Consider the following 16,912-nt stretch of genomic DNA (forward strand, 5'->3'; position numbering starts at 1 on the left):
TGTATACATTTGTATATCATTTTAGGTTTTGAACCATAGGAATAATATTACTCAAGCACTGACTACTTGAAAAAATTCATAAATATGTTTGTTCATAAAACACCCTCTGTTTCTATAATAGATAGAAATGTATCTAGTTGCCTACCATCAGAATTTTTTAACTATTGAAAAATACTCATATTTATCTGAAAAATCACAACCTAAACTTAGGCCTAGGCCACAGCTTCATGAACATCCCTGTAAAACTGGGCTGTAAGAATGAGGGGCACAGCCAGCTGCTGGGGTATAGAGCTGACTGTGTAATACAAGGGGCTTCAGAGCCTCGGGAACTCCTGGAGGATGAGGTGTTGTCCCACTCCCCTTGTGCCCTCCCGCAGCCCTGGATTGAGCTGAATCAAGGACCAGCTGCCCTCCACTTCTCTGCTCCCACTCTGCCCTCTCACCTCCAGCCATGGCTCCTCTACCCATCCTGTTCCTGGTGGCTCTGGTGGGCCGACTTGTGGCCCAGAGTGCAGAGAATTGCTTCAAGCCCACATGTTGCCTGGCCGTGGCCACCTACAGCACAACTGCACAGACTTACTACACCCCAATCAGGATGAAGGTGAACAAGTCTTGTGTGCCCAGCTGCTTTGAGACCATGTACAATGGCCACTCCAAGCTCGTATGCACCACATCCTGCTGCCAGTACAACCTGTGTAATGACTCTGGCCTCTTGGCTTCCTGGACCCTGGCACTCATACTCCTGGCCACCCTCGGGGGTCTGCTCTAAAGCCCTGTCACACTGGCTACAGACTCACCGGAGGGCAAAGCAGAGCAGCATGGCCCCACCCTCTCCCACTGCACTCCCCACCCACCCCTCCCCTCCCCAGACCTCCCCAGCCACACTCAGGACTATCTGCAAAAGGACTCTTGACCTTCCCCAACCACCCTGGGGTCTTCTTCCAGGTCATGATCTGTTGTTTTTCTAAAGGCTGATGTGGGACCACAAAATAAATAGATAAAAATAAAATAAAATTAGGCATAGGGCAGATTTTAAGCACAGCTTCAATGTTCACAGGACTGCAGATTATCCAGTGAAAGGCTAACAAAAGCACTGTTTTCCAGTTTGGTTCTCAGGTCTGCTGTCTAGTTAGTAGAAGTATGATTCCAACTTCTCCCCTTGTGTTTTCAACAACTTCCTGTCTTCAGGTAAGAGCATCCACTTTTACTTAGGGAACTTACCCTGGTGCATTGAAGATTGTTGGCCAGGATTGTCTTTAGAGATGTTGCTGCCCTTCTAGTGTTGGTCATGTGACCCAGGCTAAGCCAATCAGATTATTTCTCCCTGGACTACAGCTGGAGGTGGTCCTTGTAGAGAAAGAAAAGTAGTGCTTTTAGAGGTTTTCTGTTCCTTCTTGTTGCCTAGATCTTTGGGGTAAATCTTTCAAAGATATGATTGCTTAACTGTTTCAATTTTAATTGATTTTTTTTTAGCCTAAGTTGGCCAAAATCCATTCTTGTGGCTTAATAGTGATGAGGATATCATATTTAAAAATCTCCAATATCTCCCTGTGGCCTGCAACACAAAGGGCAGACAGGACATACAAGTCCCAACAACCACTAGTGTGGCACATCCCCCCCATACCAGACACCCTCTACTTCAGCACCACTAGAATTTCTGCTTTCTCCAAATGCATCCATATATAAATCAGTGCTGTATTCCCACTTTGTCACCTGGGGGAAAAATAAAGTCCATACTCATCATTTGAGGCAGCAGATGGTGGCAGATCAGGGTGCCCGTCCTGGTGTAGACAGGACTATTGGCCAGCAGTTGCTTTTTGATAAGCCTTGCTCTCCAAATGTGAGAATAGCCAGGCTCTCTTCCCTTGAGAAACACATTAGAATCTATCAAGCTCTGAGACCCCCCTAACCCCATTTCAGAGATCCAAAATGATAGCATTCTGATTAGGACAGCACTGAATTCAAGTGGTTCTGCCAGCCAACCTCTATTCCTTCAAGGTCTTGATTTTCTTGTCTGTAACATGAGGATATGAATTCTATCTATATCTTAGAGTTTATTCATATATTTAACAAACACTCTGCACCAGACACTGTTCTGAATGCTTTACATATATTAATTCATTTAATACTCATAACAACACAATAAGGCAAGTATTTTGCAGATGAGGAAACTGAGGCATAGAGAGATTAAGTAACTCATCTAAGGTTGCAATGGCATGGGGATGAAATGGAAGACTGCATGGGAGTTGCTTAGCACAGGGCCCAGGAGATAATACATGGTTCATAAAATGGTAGCTATTTGTTATGAACTGAATTGTGTCTCCCCCTCTCTGAATTAGTATGTTGAAATCTTAACCCCCAATGTGACTATATTTGGAGCTAGGGCATTGAAGAAGTAACTAAGGTAGATGGGGTCATAAGTAAGGGTTCCTAATTCAATATGACTGATGTCCTTTGAACAAGAAAGAGAGATACCGGGGCGGGCATCTCAGAAAAAAGGCCATGTGAGGACATAGCAAGACAGCCATCTGCAACGCAAGGAGACAGGCCTCCAGAGAAACCAGACTTGTCAACAACTTGATCTTGGACCTCCAGTCTCCAGAACTGAGAGAGGTAAATTTCTCTTGTTTAAGCCACCTAGTCTACAGTGTTTTATTACGGGAGCCCTAGTGGACAGACACACTACTGAAGAAGAACCCACCTTGTGGTGGAAATCGCAGCTGCATTTTCAGTCTTAATCCAACAACATTACCTCTGGGTGTAATCTCCTTCAGAGAGTCCCTGTCCCACCCAGGACAGAGTAAAACATCCTTTGCAAGATATATGCATGAGCATTAAGTCGCTTCAGTCATGTCCAACTCTGCAATTCTGTGGACCTTAGCCCCCCAGGCTCCTCTGTCCATGGGATTCTCCATGGGTTGCCATGCCCTCCTCCAAGGGATCTTCCTGACCCAAGAATCAAACCTGCATCTCTTACATCTCCTGCATTGGCTGGCAGGTTCTTTACCACCAGAGCCACCTGGAAGCCTACATGATATATAGGGCCCTTGAAAACATCCAGATTCATCTTCTGTCACCCCATCCACTCTTACCCTCCATTCAACCACAGCAAACTTCATGCCCTCCTGAGCATGACAGACCCTTGAGTATACTATTGCCGCCTTGTATGTCCTCCTCCTCTCATGCTTTCACCCATCCCCCTTTGCTGGCAAATTCCTATGCCTGCTGCCTCAGTATTCCCTCTGAAGCTTTCACTGAACTTCTCAGGCTGAGTTGGATATTTCCATTCCTATGCCACTACCGTGCCTTGTACATGTGCCATGCTGTGCTTAGTCTTTCAGTTGTGTCCAACTCTTTGTGACCCCATGAACTGTAGCCTGCCAGGCTCCTCTGTCCATGGGAGTTCTCCAGGCAAGAATACTGGAGTGGGTAGCCTTTCCCTTCTCCAGGGGATCTTCCTGACTCAGGAATCAAACCAGGGTCTCCCACATTGCAGGTGGATTCTTTACCAGCTGAGCTGCCAGGGGAGCCCTACTTGTACATAATTCTGTTATATTACAATTGTTTTATCTCATCTCTCTCTCTGTCATTAGAATTTTGAACTCCTTGAGGGCTTAGGCATCTCTAGCATAGTGCCTGACACAGGGTAGATGTTCAGTAGATGCCTAATGATGCAATAAGTGAAAGAGCACCTGAATTCAGGTTAGTTTATTCTCCTTCCCATGAAAAGCTATAAAGCCAATTGATACATCTCAAATAAGACTACTGCTGGGAAGTTTCTAAGAAATTCCTCAGGATTAAAGAGAGTAGACATCTCTCTAAGGAATTTTACTGAAACTCATTCTCAAGCTCTTTCTTTTGGCTTCCTTGGGTGATACATCCTCACCTAACTTTGGTTCCCACAAGACTGTCACGGTGGCATATACAGCCTCTAAGAGAGTCCCCAGTGATCCCCCTCCAAATAGTCATGCCCTCTTTTTATGCCTTCCCTTTGAGTGTGGGTTGGATTTATTAATTGACTTCTTACAAATAGAAATACATAAGTGATGCCATGTCACATCTGAGATACAGTTATTAAAAGACTCTACTAGGCATATAACCTGAGAAAACCAAAATTGAAAAAGACATGTGTACCCCAATGTTCATTGCAGCACCATTTACAATAGATAGAACACAGAAGCAACCTAGATGTCCATCGACAGATTAATGGATAAAGAAGCTGTGTTACATATATATGAGGGAGTATTAGTCAGACATAGAAAGGAATGCATTCAAGTTAGTTCTAATGAGGTGGATGAACCTAGAGCATATTATACAGACTGAAGTAAGTCAGAAAGAGAAAAACAAATATCTTATACTAATGCATATACATGAAATCTAGAAAGATGATACTGATGAAATTATTTGCAGGGCAGCAGTGGAGACACTACTTCCCTTGTAACTCAGTTGGTAAAGAATCTGCCTGCAATGCAGAAGACCTGGGTTCGATCCCTGGGTTGGGAAGATCCCCTGGAGAAGGAAATGGCGACCCACTCCAGTATCCTTGCCTGGAAAATCTCATGGACAGAGGAGCCTGGGGGGCTGCAGTCCATGGGGTCGCAAAGAGTCGGGCACGACTGAGAGACTAACTCTTAGTGGAGACACAGACACAGAGAAAAGACTTATGGACAAGGTGTAGGGGGAGGAAGGAGAGGGTGGGATACATGGAGAGAATAACAAGGAAACTTACATTACCATATGAAAAAATAGATAGCCAATGGGAATTTGCTGTATGACTCTGAGAACTCAGACTGGGGCTCTGTACCAACCTAGAGGGGTGGGATAGGGAGGGAGATGGGAGGGAGGTTCAAGAGGGAGGGGATTTGTATATACCCATGACTTATTCCTGTTGATGTTTGGCAGAAACCAGCACAATTCTATAAAGCAATTATCCATCAATTACAAAATATATAAATTTAAAAAAAATTTTTTTAAGTTATGAAAGTACTGAGGCTTCCATCTTGGGCACTCCATCTTGCTCCCTCTTGGATCACTTGCCCTGGGGAAAGCCAGCTGCTATGTCACATGGCATTCTATGGAAAAGCCCACATGCCAAGGCACTGAGGCTTGCTAGCCACCACATAAGCGAGTTTGGTAACCTATACACATTCCCTACCAGTCTAGCCTTCAGATGACAATAAAGCCCAAGCCAACAGCCTGTTTGCAGGCTCACAAGAGACTTATTCCGGATCCACAGATGCTGTGGTGTTAATATTGTATTAAGTTGATACACTTTGGGATAATTTGTTGTACACCAATAGATAAAGAATACAGCCACCAAATGGATCCTGCCCCAAGGACGAGTGCAAGTAAGATATACTTTCTGTTGCTTTTCATTCCTGTATTTGGATCCGCAGGTTTAGGGCTTGAAAAGACAGATTTTTATATTAGCATCATTTTTCCCATCATCACTGTCTTCATCATCACCATCTCTGAGATCTACTGATGTGCTATGTCCTAGTACTGTGCTTAGTGGTTGACGTGCATCATCTTTCTTCAATCCCTGCAGCGACTTTGTGAATTGGACTTATAAAGGGACTTCGGCTGAAGAAACAAAAACTGACTGTAGGGAATTCAAGACACAGGTGATTTACTGGGAAGAAACAGGGATTGGAATCTCTAATGTAGCCTCCAGATTATATCCAGGCCTTGAAGTAGGCAGGAACAAAAATACCTCCACAGTTTAGGAAAGAGGAAGCTCAACCAAGATAGGATAGCCTGATGTTTAAAGGCATAGTCGCTGGAATCAGACTTCCTGGTTCAAATCATAGCCTTGCTGCTGCTGCTGCTGCTAAGTCACTTCAGTTGTGTCTGACTCTGTGTGACCCCATAGACGGCCTACCAGGCTCCCCTGTCCCTGGGATTCTCCAGGCAAGAACACTGGAGTGGGTTGCCATTTCCTTCTCCAATAGCCTTGCTACATACTGGTATTGAGGTTTGGCAATTTACTTAGAGCCAATCACTTCCAGATGTACAAGCTGGATTTAGAAAGGGCAGAGGAACCAGAGATCAAATTTCCAATATCTGCTGGACCTTAGAAAAATAAAAGGAATTTTAAAAAAAAATTTATTTCTGCTTCACTGACTATGCCAAAACCTTTCACAGTGTGGATCACAACAAACTGTGGAAAATTCTTAAAGAGATGTGAATACCAGACCACCTTACCTGTCTCCAAGACCTGTATGCAGGACAAGAAGCAACAGTTAGAACTGAACATGGAACAACAGACTGGTTCAAAATTGGGAAAGGAGTACATCAAGAGCTGTCACCCTGTTGTTTAACTTATATGCAGAGTACATCTTGCAAAGTGCTGGGCTGGATGAATCACAAGCTGGAATCAAGAATGCCAGGGGAAATATCAACCTCAGATGTGCAGATGATACCACCCTAATGGCAGAAAGTGAAGAAGAACTAAACAGCCTCTTGATGAAGATGAAAGGGAGAGTGAAAAAGCTGGATTAAAACTCAACATTCTGAAAACAAAGATCATGGCATCTGGTCCCATCACTTCATAGCAAATAGATTGGGGGAAAAGTGGAAACAGTGACAAATTTTATTTTCTTGGGCTCCAAAATCACTGCAGATGGTGACTGCAGCCATGAAATTAAAAGATTCTTGCTCCTTGGAAAAAAGCTATGACAAACTTAGACAGCATATTAAAAAGCAGAGACATTACTTTGCCGACAAAGGTCCATTAGTCCAAGCTATGGTTTTATCAGTAGTCATGTATGGATGTGAGAGTTGGAACCATAAAGAAGGCTGAGCACTGAGGAATTGATGCTTTCAAATTGTGGTGCTGGAGAAGATGTTTGAGAGTGCCTTTTGGACAGCAAGGAGATCCAACCTGTTAATCCTAAAGGAAATCAACCCTGAATATTCATTGGAAGGACTATGCTGAAGTTGAATCTCCAATCCTTCAGCTTATGTGAAGAGTCAATTTGTTGGGAAAGATCCTGATGCTGGGAAAGACTGAGGGCAAGAGGAGAAGAGGGTAACAGGATGAAATGGCTGGATGGCATCACCAACTCAAGGGACATGAGTCTGAGCAAACTCAGGGAGATAATGAAGGACAGGGAAGCCTGGCGTGCTACAGTTCATGGAGTCACAAAGAGTTAGACATGACTTAGTGACTGAACAACCACAACCAAGTTACTTAGATTCTAAAATGAGAACAATAGTAGTCTGTGTCTTACAGCTTTGGTGTAAGCATTTATGAGTTTATATAGTGTTTAGCATAATACTGGGCACTTAGTAGGGCTTCCCAGGTGGTGGTAGTGAAAAAGAACCCGCCTGCCAGTGCAAGAGATATAAAAGACACAGGCTCAATCCCTGGGTCAGCAAGGTCCCCCCTGGAGTAGGGCATAGCAACCCAGTCCAGTATTCAGACCTGGAGAATCCCTGTGGACAGAGAAGCCTGGTGGGCTACAATCCATAGGATCGCAAAGAGTCAGGTATGACTGAAGCAACTTAGCACTTACACATGGGCTACATTAAGTGCTACGTGGATTGCTCATTCTTATTATTGAGAGTCTTGTGAAATGACTCTGGGTAGGAAACTATCATTGAAGCTGAACGTAACTGCACACCATTCAGTTAGTTGGTCTTGCTTCTCAGGATTCAAATCCTTGATAGAAAGCATCAGAGGATCCCAGCTTGGTTCCTGTGCCCACTCTATTACTGTCCCACAAACATTTATCAAGTGGGAGAAAGATTATTCCTCAAAAGAAGAAATCAGTTCAGTTCATTTCAGTCGCTCAGTTGTGTCCAGCTCTTTGCAACCCCATGAACCGCAGCACACCAGGCCTCCCTGTCCATCACGAACTCCCAGAATCCACCCAAACCCATGTCCATTGAGTCGGTGATGCCATCCAACCATCTTATCCTCTGTCATCCCCTTCTCCTCCTGCCCTCAACCTTTCCCAGCATCAGTTCAGTTCAGTTCAGTTCAGTCGCTCAGTCGTGTCCGACTCTCCGCGACCCCATGAATCACAGCACGCCAGGCCTCCCTGTCCATCACCAACTCCCGGAGAACACTCAAACTCATGTCCACAGAGTCGGTGATGCCATCCAGCCATCTCATTCTCCGTCGTCCCCTTCTCCTCCCGCCCCCAACCTTTCCCAGCATCAGAGTCTTTTCCAGTGAGTCAACTCGTCTCATGAGGTGGCCAAAGTATTGGAGTTTCAGCTTTAGCATCAGTCCCTCCAATGAACATCCAGGATTGATCTCCTTTAGAATGGACTGGTTGGATCTCCTTGCAGTATAAGGGACTCTCAAGAGTCTTCTCCAACACCACAGTTCAAAAGCATCGATTCTTCGGCGATCAGCTTTCTTCACAGTCCAACTCTCACATCCATACATGACCACGGGAAAAACCATTGCCTTGACTAGACGGACCTTGGTCGGCAAAGTAATGTCTCTGTTTTTTAATATACTATCAAGGTTGGTCATAACTTTCCTTCCAAGGAGCAAGCGTCTTTTAATTTCATGGCTGCAATCAGCATCTGCAGTGATTTTGGAGCCCAAAAAAACAAAGTCTGACACTGTTTCCACTGTTTTTCCATCTATTTCCCATGAAGTGATGGGACCAGATGCCATGATCTTTGTTTTCTGAATGTTGAGCTTCAAGCCAACCTTTTCACTCTCCTCTTTCACTTTCATCAAGAGGCTTTTGAGTTCCTCTTCACTTTCTGCCATAAGGGTGGTGTCATCTGCATATCTGAGGTTATTGATATTTCTCCCAGCAATCTTGATTCCAGCTTGTGCTTCTTCCAGCCCAGCGTTCCTCATGATGTACTCTGCATATAAGTTAAATAAGCAAGGTGACAATATACAACCTTGACGCACTCCTTTTCCTATTTGGAACCAGTCTGTTGTTCCATGACCGGTTCTAACTGTTGCTTCCTGACCTGCATACAGGTTTCTCAAGAGGCAGGTCAGGTGGTCTGGGATTCCCATCTCTTTCAGAATGTTCCACAGTTTATTGTGATCCACACAGTCAAAGGCTTTGGCATAGTCAATGAAGCAGAAATAGATGTTTTTCTGAAACTCTTTTGCTTTCTCCATGATCCAGCGGATGTTGGCAATTTGATCTCTGGTGCCTCTGCCTTTTCTAAAACCTGCTTGAACATCTGGGAGTTCACGGTTTACATACTGCTGAAGCCTGGCTTGGAGAATTTTGAGCATGACTTTACTAGCGTGTGAGATGAGTGCAATTGTGCGGTAGTTTGAGCATTCTTTGGCATTGCCTTTCTTTGGGATTGGAATGAAGACTGACCTCTTCCAGTCCTGTGGCCACTGCTGAGTTTTCCAAATCTGCTGGCATATTGAGTGCAGCACTTTCACAGCATCATCTTTCAAGACTTGAAATAGCTCAACTGGAATTCCATCACCACCACTAGCTTTGTTCGTAGTGATGCTTTCTAAGGCCCACTTGACTTCACATTCCAAGATGTCTGGCTCTAGGTCAGTGATCACATTATCGTGACTATCTTGGTCGTGAAGATCTTTTTTGTACAGTTCTTCTGTGTATTCCTGCCACCTCTTCTTAATATCTTCTGCTTCTGTTAGGTCCATACCATTTCTGTCCTTTATCGAGCCCATCTTTGCATGAAAAGTTCCCTTGGAATCTCTAATTTTCTTGAAGAGGTCTCTTGTTTTTCCTATTCTGTTGTTTTCCTCTATTTCTTTGCATTGATCACTGAGGAAGGCTTTCTTATCTCTCCTTGCTATTCTTTGGAACTCTGCATTCAGATGCTTATATCTTTTCTTTTCTCCTTTGCTTTTCGCCTCTCTTCTTTTTACAGCTATTTGTAAGGCCTCCTCAGACAGCCATTTCGCTCTTTTGCATTTCTTTTCCATGGGAATGGTCTTGGTCCCTGTCTCCTGTACAATGTCACGAACCTCCGTCCAGAGTTCATCAGGCACTCTATCAATCAGATCTAGTCCCTTAAATCTATTTCTCACTTCCACTGCATAATCATAAGGGATTTGATTGAGGTCATATCTGAATGGTCTAGTGGTTTTCCCTACTTTCTTCAATTTAAGTCTGAACTTCGCAATAAGGAGTTCATGATCTGAGCCACAGTCAGCTCCTGGTCTTGTTTTCGCTAACTGTATACAGCTTCTCCATCTTTGATTGCAAAGAATATAATCAATCTGATTTCGGTGTTGACCATCTGGTGATGTCCATGTGTAGAGTCTTCTCTTGTGTTGTTGGAAGAGGGTGTTTGCTATGACCAGTGCATTCTCTTGACAAAACTCTATTAGCCTTTGCCCTGCTTCATTCCGTGCTCCAAGGCCAAATTTGCCAGTTACTCCAGGTGTTTCTTGACTTCCTACTTTTGCATTCCAGTCCCCTATAATGAAAAGGACATCTTTTTTGGGTGTTAGTTCTAAAAGGTCTTGTAGGTCTTCATAGAACCGATTAACTTCGGCTTCTTCAGCATTACTGGTTGGGGCATAGGCCTGGATTACTGTAATATTGAATGGTTTGCCTTGGAAACGAACAGAAATCATCCTGTCATTTTTAAGATTGCATCCAAGTACTGCATTTCGGACTCTTTTGTTTACCATGATGGCTACTCCATTTCTTCTAAGGGATTCCTGCCCACAGTAGTAGATATAATGGTCATCCGAGTTAAATTCACCCATTCCAGTCCATTTTAGTTCACTGATTCCTAGAATGTCGACATTCACTCTTGCCATCTCCTGTTTGACCACTTCCAATTTGCCTTGATTCATGGACCTAACATTCCAGGTTCCTATGCAATATTGCTCTTTACAGCACCGGACCTTGTTTCTATCATTGGTCACATCCACAACTGGGTATTGGTTTTGCTTTTGCTCCATCCCTTTATTCCTTCTATAGTTATTTCTCCACTGAGCTCCAGTAGCATACTGGGCACCTACCGACCTGGGGAATTCCTCATTCAGTATCCTATCATTTTGCCCTTTGTTACTGTTCACGGGGTTCTCAAGGCAAGTATACTGAAGTGGTTTGCCATTCCCTTCTCCAGGGGACCACATTCGGCTGTGGTCCATGTGATTAGATCAGCTAGTTTCCTGTGATTATGATTTCAGTTTGTCTGCCCTCTGGTGCCCCCTAGCAATACCTACCGTCTTATTTCGGTTTCTCTTACCTTGGTCGTGGAAAATCTCTTCACAGCCGCTCCAGCAAAGTGCAGCTGCTGAACCTTACCTTGGACGAGGGGTATCTCCTCAAGGCCCCCCCTCCTGACCTTGAACGCGGAGTAGCTCCTCTCGGCCCTCCTGCGCCCGCGCAGCCACCGCCTGTTGGACGTGGGGTAGCTCCTCTCGGCCGCCGGCCCTGGCCTCAGGTGTGGGGTAGCTCCTCACGGCCGCACCTCTTTGCGTGGCTCGTTGCGCCCGGGCCGGCGTCTCTGGCGTCGCGTCTGCGCCGCCGGGGCCGGCGTCTCTGGCGTCGCGTCTGCGCCGCCGGGGCCGGCGTCTCTGGCGTCGCGTCTGCGCCGCCGGGGCCGGCGTCTCTGGCGTCGCGTCTGCGCCGCCGGGGCCGGCGTCTCTGGCGTCGCGTCTGCGCCGCCGGGGCCGGCGTCTCTGGCGTCGCGTCTGCGCCGCCGGGGCCGGCGTCTCTGGCGTCGCGTCTGCGCCGCCGGGGCCGGCGTCTCTGGCGTCGCGTCTGCGCCGCCGGGGCCGGCGTCTCTGGCGTCGCGTCTGCGCCGCCGGGGCCGGCGTCTCTGGCGTCGCGTCTGCGCCGCCGGGGCCGGCGTCTCTGGCGTCGCGTCTGCGCCGCCGGGGCCGGCGTCTCTGGCGTCGCGTCTGCGCCGCCGGGGCCGGCGTCTCTGGCGTCGCGTCTGCGCCGCCGGGGCCGGCGTCTCTGGCGTCGCGTCTGCGCCAGCATCAAGGTCTTTTTAAATGAGTCAGTTCTTCACATCAGGTGGCCAAAGTACTGGAGTTTAAACCCGCACATAAATGGTTGAATGATTTTCAACAAAGGACCAATGTAATTCAGTGAGGAAAGGATAATTTTGCGACAAATGATGCAAGAACAATTGAATATTCTTATGTTAGAAAATGAACTTAGGCCCTTACCTCACACAACACACAAACATTAACTCAAAATAGATCATAATCTAAATATAAGAGCCAAAATTTCTAGCAGAAAATGTAAGAGTGAGTTTTGTGACCTTGGGCTAAACAAACATTTCTTAGATATGACATTAAAAGTACAGTCCATAAAAGAAAAAATTGACAAATTATACTTCATCAACATTTTAGACTTTTGCTTTTTAAAGATAGCACAAAGAAAAATTAAAAGGTAAGCCACAGGCTGAAAGACAATGTTTGCAAAACACATATTTGAAAAAGGACTCGTATCCAGAAAAACAAATGCTTATGATTCAGTAGGAAGAAGATAATCCATTTTTTTTTAATGGGCAAAAGATTTAAATGAGCCCTTCACCAAAAAACATATACCAATGGATAATCAGTGTATGAAAATGTGCTCAACACCATTAGCCATGACAGAGATGGAAATTTAAACCACAACACACCCTTTAGAATAGTTAAGTTAAAAAGACTGACAAATCAAGTGCTAGTGAGAATGTACAAAGCAATCACAATCTTCATATTGATGGTGGAAATGTTAAATGGTATAACCACTTCAGAAAACAATTTGATAGCTTCGTAAAAAGTTACTTACCATACAACCCAGCAATTCTACTCCTAGATGTCTATTCAAGAGACATGAAAATACATGTCCACACAAAGACACCAATACAATTGTTGACAGCCAAAAACTACACAATCCAAATTACTTAAGAACTGGCAAACAAAATGTGATGTTTCCATACTAGCAATAAAAGAAAACAAACTATCACTAACCAGTGACACAAAAAGTATGCTAAGTGAAAGAAGTCAAACTCATAGACTGTGTACTGTATGATTCTATTTATATGAAACTTTTAGAACAGAGATGGAAAATACATCCACAGTTGCCTTGAACTGGAGGTGGGAGCTGGAATCGACTATAAATGGGCGTGAGGCTCTTTCTTGCAGACTGGTCTCTGTCTCTCCATACAGAGCTCTTATTCAGACCTCACATTGCCCTTCATGCTTCAACTGCATCCCCGTTTCTTCCTCCCCATCAGACTATTTACACCAGAAACAATAAATATCCTGCAAGCGGCCAATGTTGGTGGTCCTCACATTCCTTTGGGGGTTGTGGGGGTACAAATCTGGTTGGGATTCAAGAAAACCCAGGCAGCTGGACTTATACATCCTACTGAATCATAACCATTGGTCAGGATTCCCTGGAAAAATCTGGATGCCTAAGAGGAACACTCATAACTGGCGTAGCTTCTCCATGGTGGAGGTGTCTGCTTGACCTGCTGCCAGAGCCATTTGGAATGGCAGTGAACATCTCTATGAAACCCCAGGTCTTCAGAAGTAAAGAAGAAATTATTTGGAGAAGCTTCCTTGAATTGTTGTCATAGAGTGGAGTAGACCATTCTTAGCTTCTACATTGACTGTTCTGCCAGAGGGAAAAATGTGCTGAGATGTAAAAGAAATTAAGTGGATTTCCATGGAGGCATTTTTAAAGGAATCTTCTTAGAAGGACAATGTAATGAGATCAAGCCCTGAGCCTTTAGAGTGGGAGCACTGACTCCAAGACCCTAGACTACCAGAGAATTAACCCTCAGTCAGTTCAGTTCAGTCACTCAGTTGTGTCTGACTCTTTGCGACCCCATGAATCACAGCACACCAGGCCTCCCTGTCCATCACCAACTCCCGGAGTTCACTCAAACTCATGTCCATTGAGTTGGTGATGCCATCCAGCCATCTCATTCTCTGTCATCCCCTTCTCCTCCCGCCCCCAATCCCTCCCAGCATCAGAGTCTTTTCCAGTGAGTCACCTCTTTGCATGAGGTGGCCAAAGTATTGCAGTTTCAGCTTTAGCATCAGTCCTTCCAATGAACACCCAGGATTGATCTCCTTTAGAATGGACTGGTTGGATCTCCTTGCAGTCCAAGGGACTCTCAAGAGTCTTCTCCAGCACCACAGTTCAAAAGCATCAATTCTTCGGCGATCAGCTTTCTTCACAGTCCAACTCTCACATCCATACATGACTACTGGAAAAAACATTGCCTTGACTAGACGGACATTTGGAGTATCAAATAGTGAGAACTCACACAAAGGAAATCACTTGAATACAAGACCTGGCATCACCCAACCACCAGTAGCACCCTGTGAAGGACACCTCATCTAAACAACAAACAAAACAAAAATACAAACCCAGTCATCAGCAGACAGGATTACCACCTCACTCAGCCTTGCCCATCAGAGGAAAAACAAACAAACAAAAACTCAGCACAAATCTCACCCTATATGAGAAGCTTACACAAACCGCTGGACCAAACTTCAGAGGGCAGAAATCAAAAGGAAGAAAGAATTCAACCTTGAAGACTGGGAAAAGAAGACTTCAAACACAGTAAGTTAAAAAAAAAAAAATGAAAAGGCAGAGAAATACTACACAAATGAAGGAACAAACTAGAAACACAGACGTCCAAATAAATGAAGAGGAAATAGGCAAACTACGTGACAAAGAATTCAGAATAATGATAGTAAAGATGATCAAAAACCTTGAAAACAAAATGGAGAAAATGCAAGAATCAATTAACAAAGACCTATAAGAATTAAAGAATAAACATACAGAGACAAACAACACAATTACTGAAATTAAAAATACTCTATAAGGAATCAATAGCACAATATCTGCAACAGAAGAACGAATCAGTGAGCTGAAAGATAAAGTGGTGGAAATAATTTCTGAAGAGCAGAATAAAGTAAAAAGAATGAAAAGAACTGAAGATAGTCTCAGAGACCTCGGGGACAATATCAAATGCACCAACATTCAAATTATAGGGGTCCCAGAAGAAGAAGAGAAAAATAAAGGGTATGAGAAATTTTTTGAAGAGATTATAATTGAAAATTTCCCCAACATGGAAAAGGAAATAGTCAATCAAGTCCAAGAGGTACAAAGAGTCCCATACAGAGTAAACCCAAGGAGAAACATGCCAAGACACACACTAATCAAACTAACAAAGACTAAAAACAAAAGAAAGAATATTAAAAACAGCAAGGAAGAAGCAACAAGTAACATACAAGGGAAACCCCATATGCTTAACAGTTGATCTTTCAGCAGAAACTCTGCAGGGCAGAAGGGAATGGCAGGATATATTTAAAATACTGAAAAGGAAATACTACAACCAAGATTACTGTACCTGGCAAGGATCTCATTCAAAATTGATGGAGAAATAAAAAGCTTTTCAGACAACCAAAAGTTAAGAGAAATCAGTACCACCAAAGCAGCTTTACAGAAAATGTTGCTGCTAAGTCACTTCAGTCATGTCCGACTCTGTGCGACCCCATAGACGGAAGCCCACCAGGCTCCCCCATCCCTGGGATTCTCCAGGCAAGCACATTTGAGTGGGTTGCCATTTCCTTCTCCAATGTGTGAAAGTGAAGTCACTCGTCCTTAGCGACCCCATGGACTGCAGCCTACCAGGCTCCTCCATCCATGGGATTTTCTAGGCAATAGTACTGGAGTGACTTGCCATTGCCTTCTCCAACAGAAAATGTTAAAGGGACTTAAATAGTGAAGAAATACAAGAGAAGAAAAAAGATCTACAAAATCAACCCCAAACAATTAAGAAAATGGCAATAGGAACATATGTATCAATAATTACTTTAAATGTAAATGGGTTAAATGCTCCAACCAGAAGACACAGACTGGCTGAAGGGATGCAAAAACAAGACCCATGTATATGCTGTCTACAAGAAACCCACATCAGACCTCAAGACACGTATAGACTGAGAGGATGGAAAAATTTATTCCATGCAAATGGAAAGCAAAAGAAAGCTGGAGTAGCAATCCTCATATCAGACAAAATAGACCTTAAAATAAAGAAGATTACAAGAGATAAGGAAAGACATTACATAATGATCAAGGGATCAATCCAAGAGGAAGACATAACAATTGTAAACATCTACGCATCCGACATAGGAGCACTTCAATACATAAGACAAACACTAACAGACATAAAAGGAGAAATTGACAGTAACACAATAACAGTAGGAGACTTTAACACCCCACTCACAGCAATGGACAGATCATCAAAACAGAAAATTAATAAGGAAACAGTCCTAAATGATACATTAGATGAGATGGACCTCATTGATATCTTCAGGACATTCCATCCAAATGCAGGAGAATACACCTTCTTCTCAAGTGTACATGGAACATTCTCCAGGATAGACCACACCTTGGGTCACAAATCAAACCTCAGTAAATTTAAGAAAACTGAAATCATATCAAGCATCTTCTCTGATGACAATGCTATGAGACTAGATATCAATTACAAGAAAAAAAAAACTAAGAAACACAAACACGTGGAGATTAAACAACATGTTTCTAAATAAACAACATGTTACTGAAGAAACCAAAAGGAAAATCAAAAAATTTCTAGAAACAAACAACAATGAAAATACAACAACTCAAAATCCATGGGATGCAGCTAAAGCAGTTCTAAGAGGGAAGTTTATAGCAATACAATCCTACCTCAAGAAACAAGAAAAACATCAAATAAACAACCTAACTTTACACCTAAAACAATCTGAAAAAGAAGAACAAAAAAAAAAAAAACAAAATTAATAGAAGGAAAGAAATCATAAAGATCTGAGCATATAAATGAAAAAGAAATGAAAGAAACAATAGTAAAGATTAATAAAACTAAAAACTGGTTCCTTGAGAAGATAAACAAAATTGACAAGCCTTTAGCCAGACTCATCAAGAAAAGAGAGAAGAATCAAATCAACAAAATTAGTAATGAAAAA

At 43.6% G+C, this 16,912-nt stretch overlaps 1 pseudogene; it reads left to right on the plus strand.

The window, feature by feature from the left end:
* Positions 1 to 451: 451 nt before the first annotated feature.
* Positions 452 to 769, plus strand: LOC129545110 (ly-6/neurotoxin-like protein 1 pseudogene; annotated as a pseudogene).
* Positions 770 to 16,912: the final 16,143 nt, after the last annotated feature.

The sequence above is a fragment of the Moschus berezovskii genome, chromosome 27, assembly GCF_049115385.1.
Source record: "Moschus berezovskii isolate FMDL1 chromosome 27, NW_MosBer_1.0, whole genome shotgun sequence".
Taxonomy (NCBI): Eukaryota; Metazoa; Chordata; class Mammalia; order Artiodactyla; family Moschidae; genus Moschus; species Moschus berezovskii.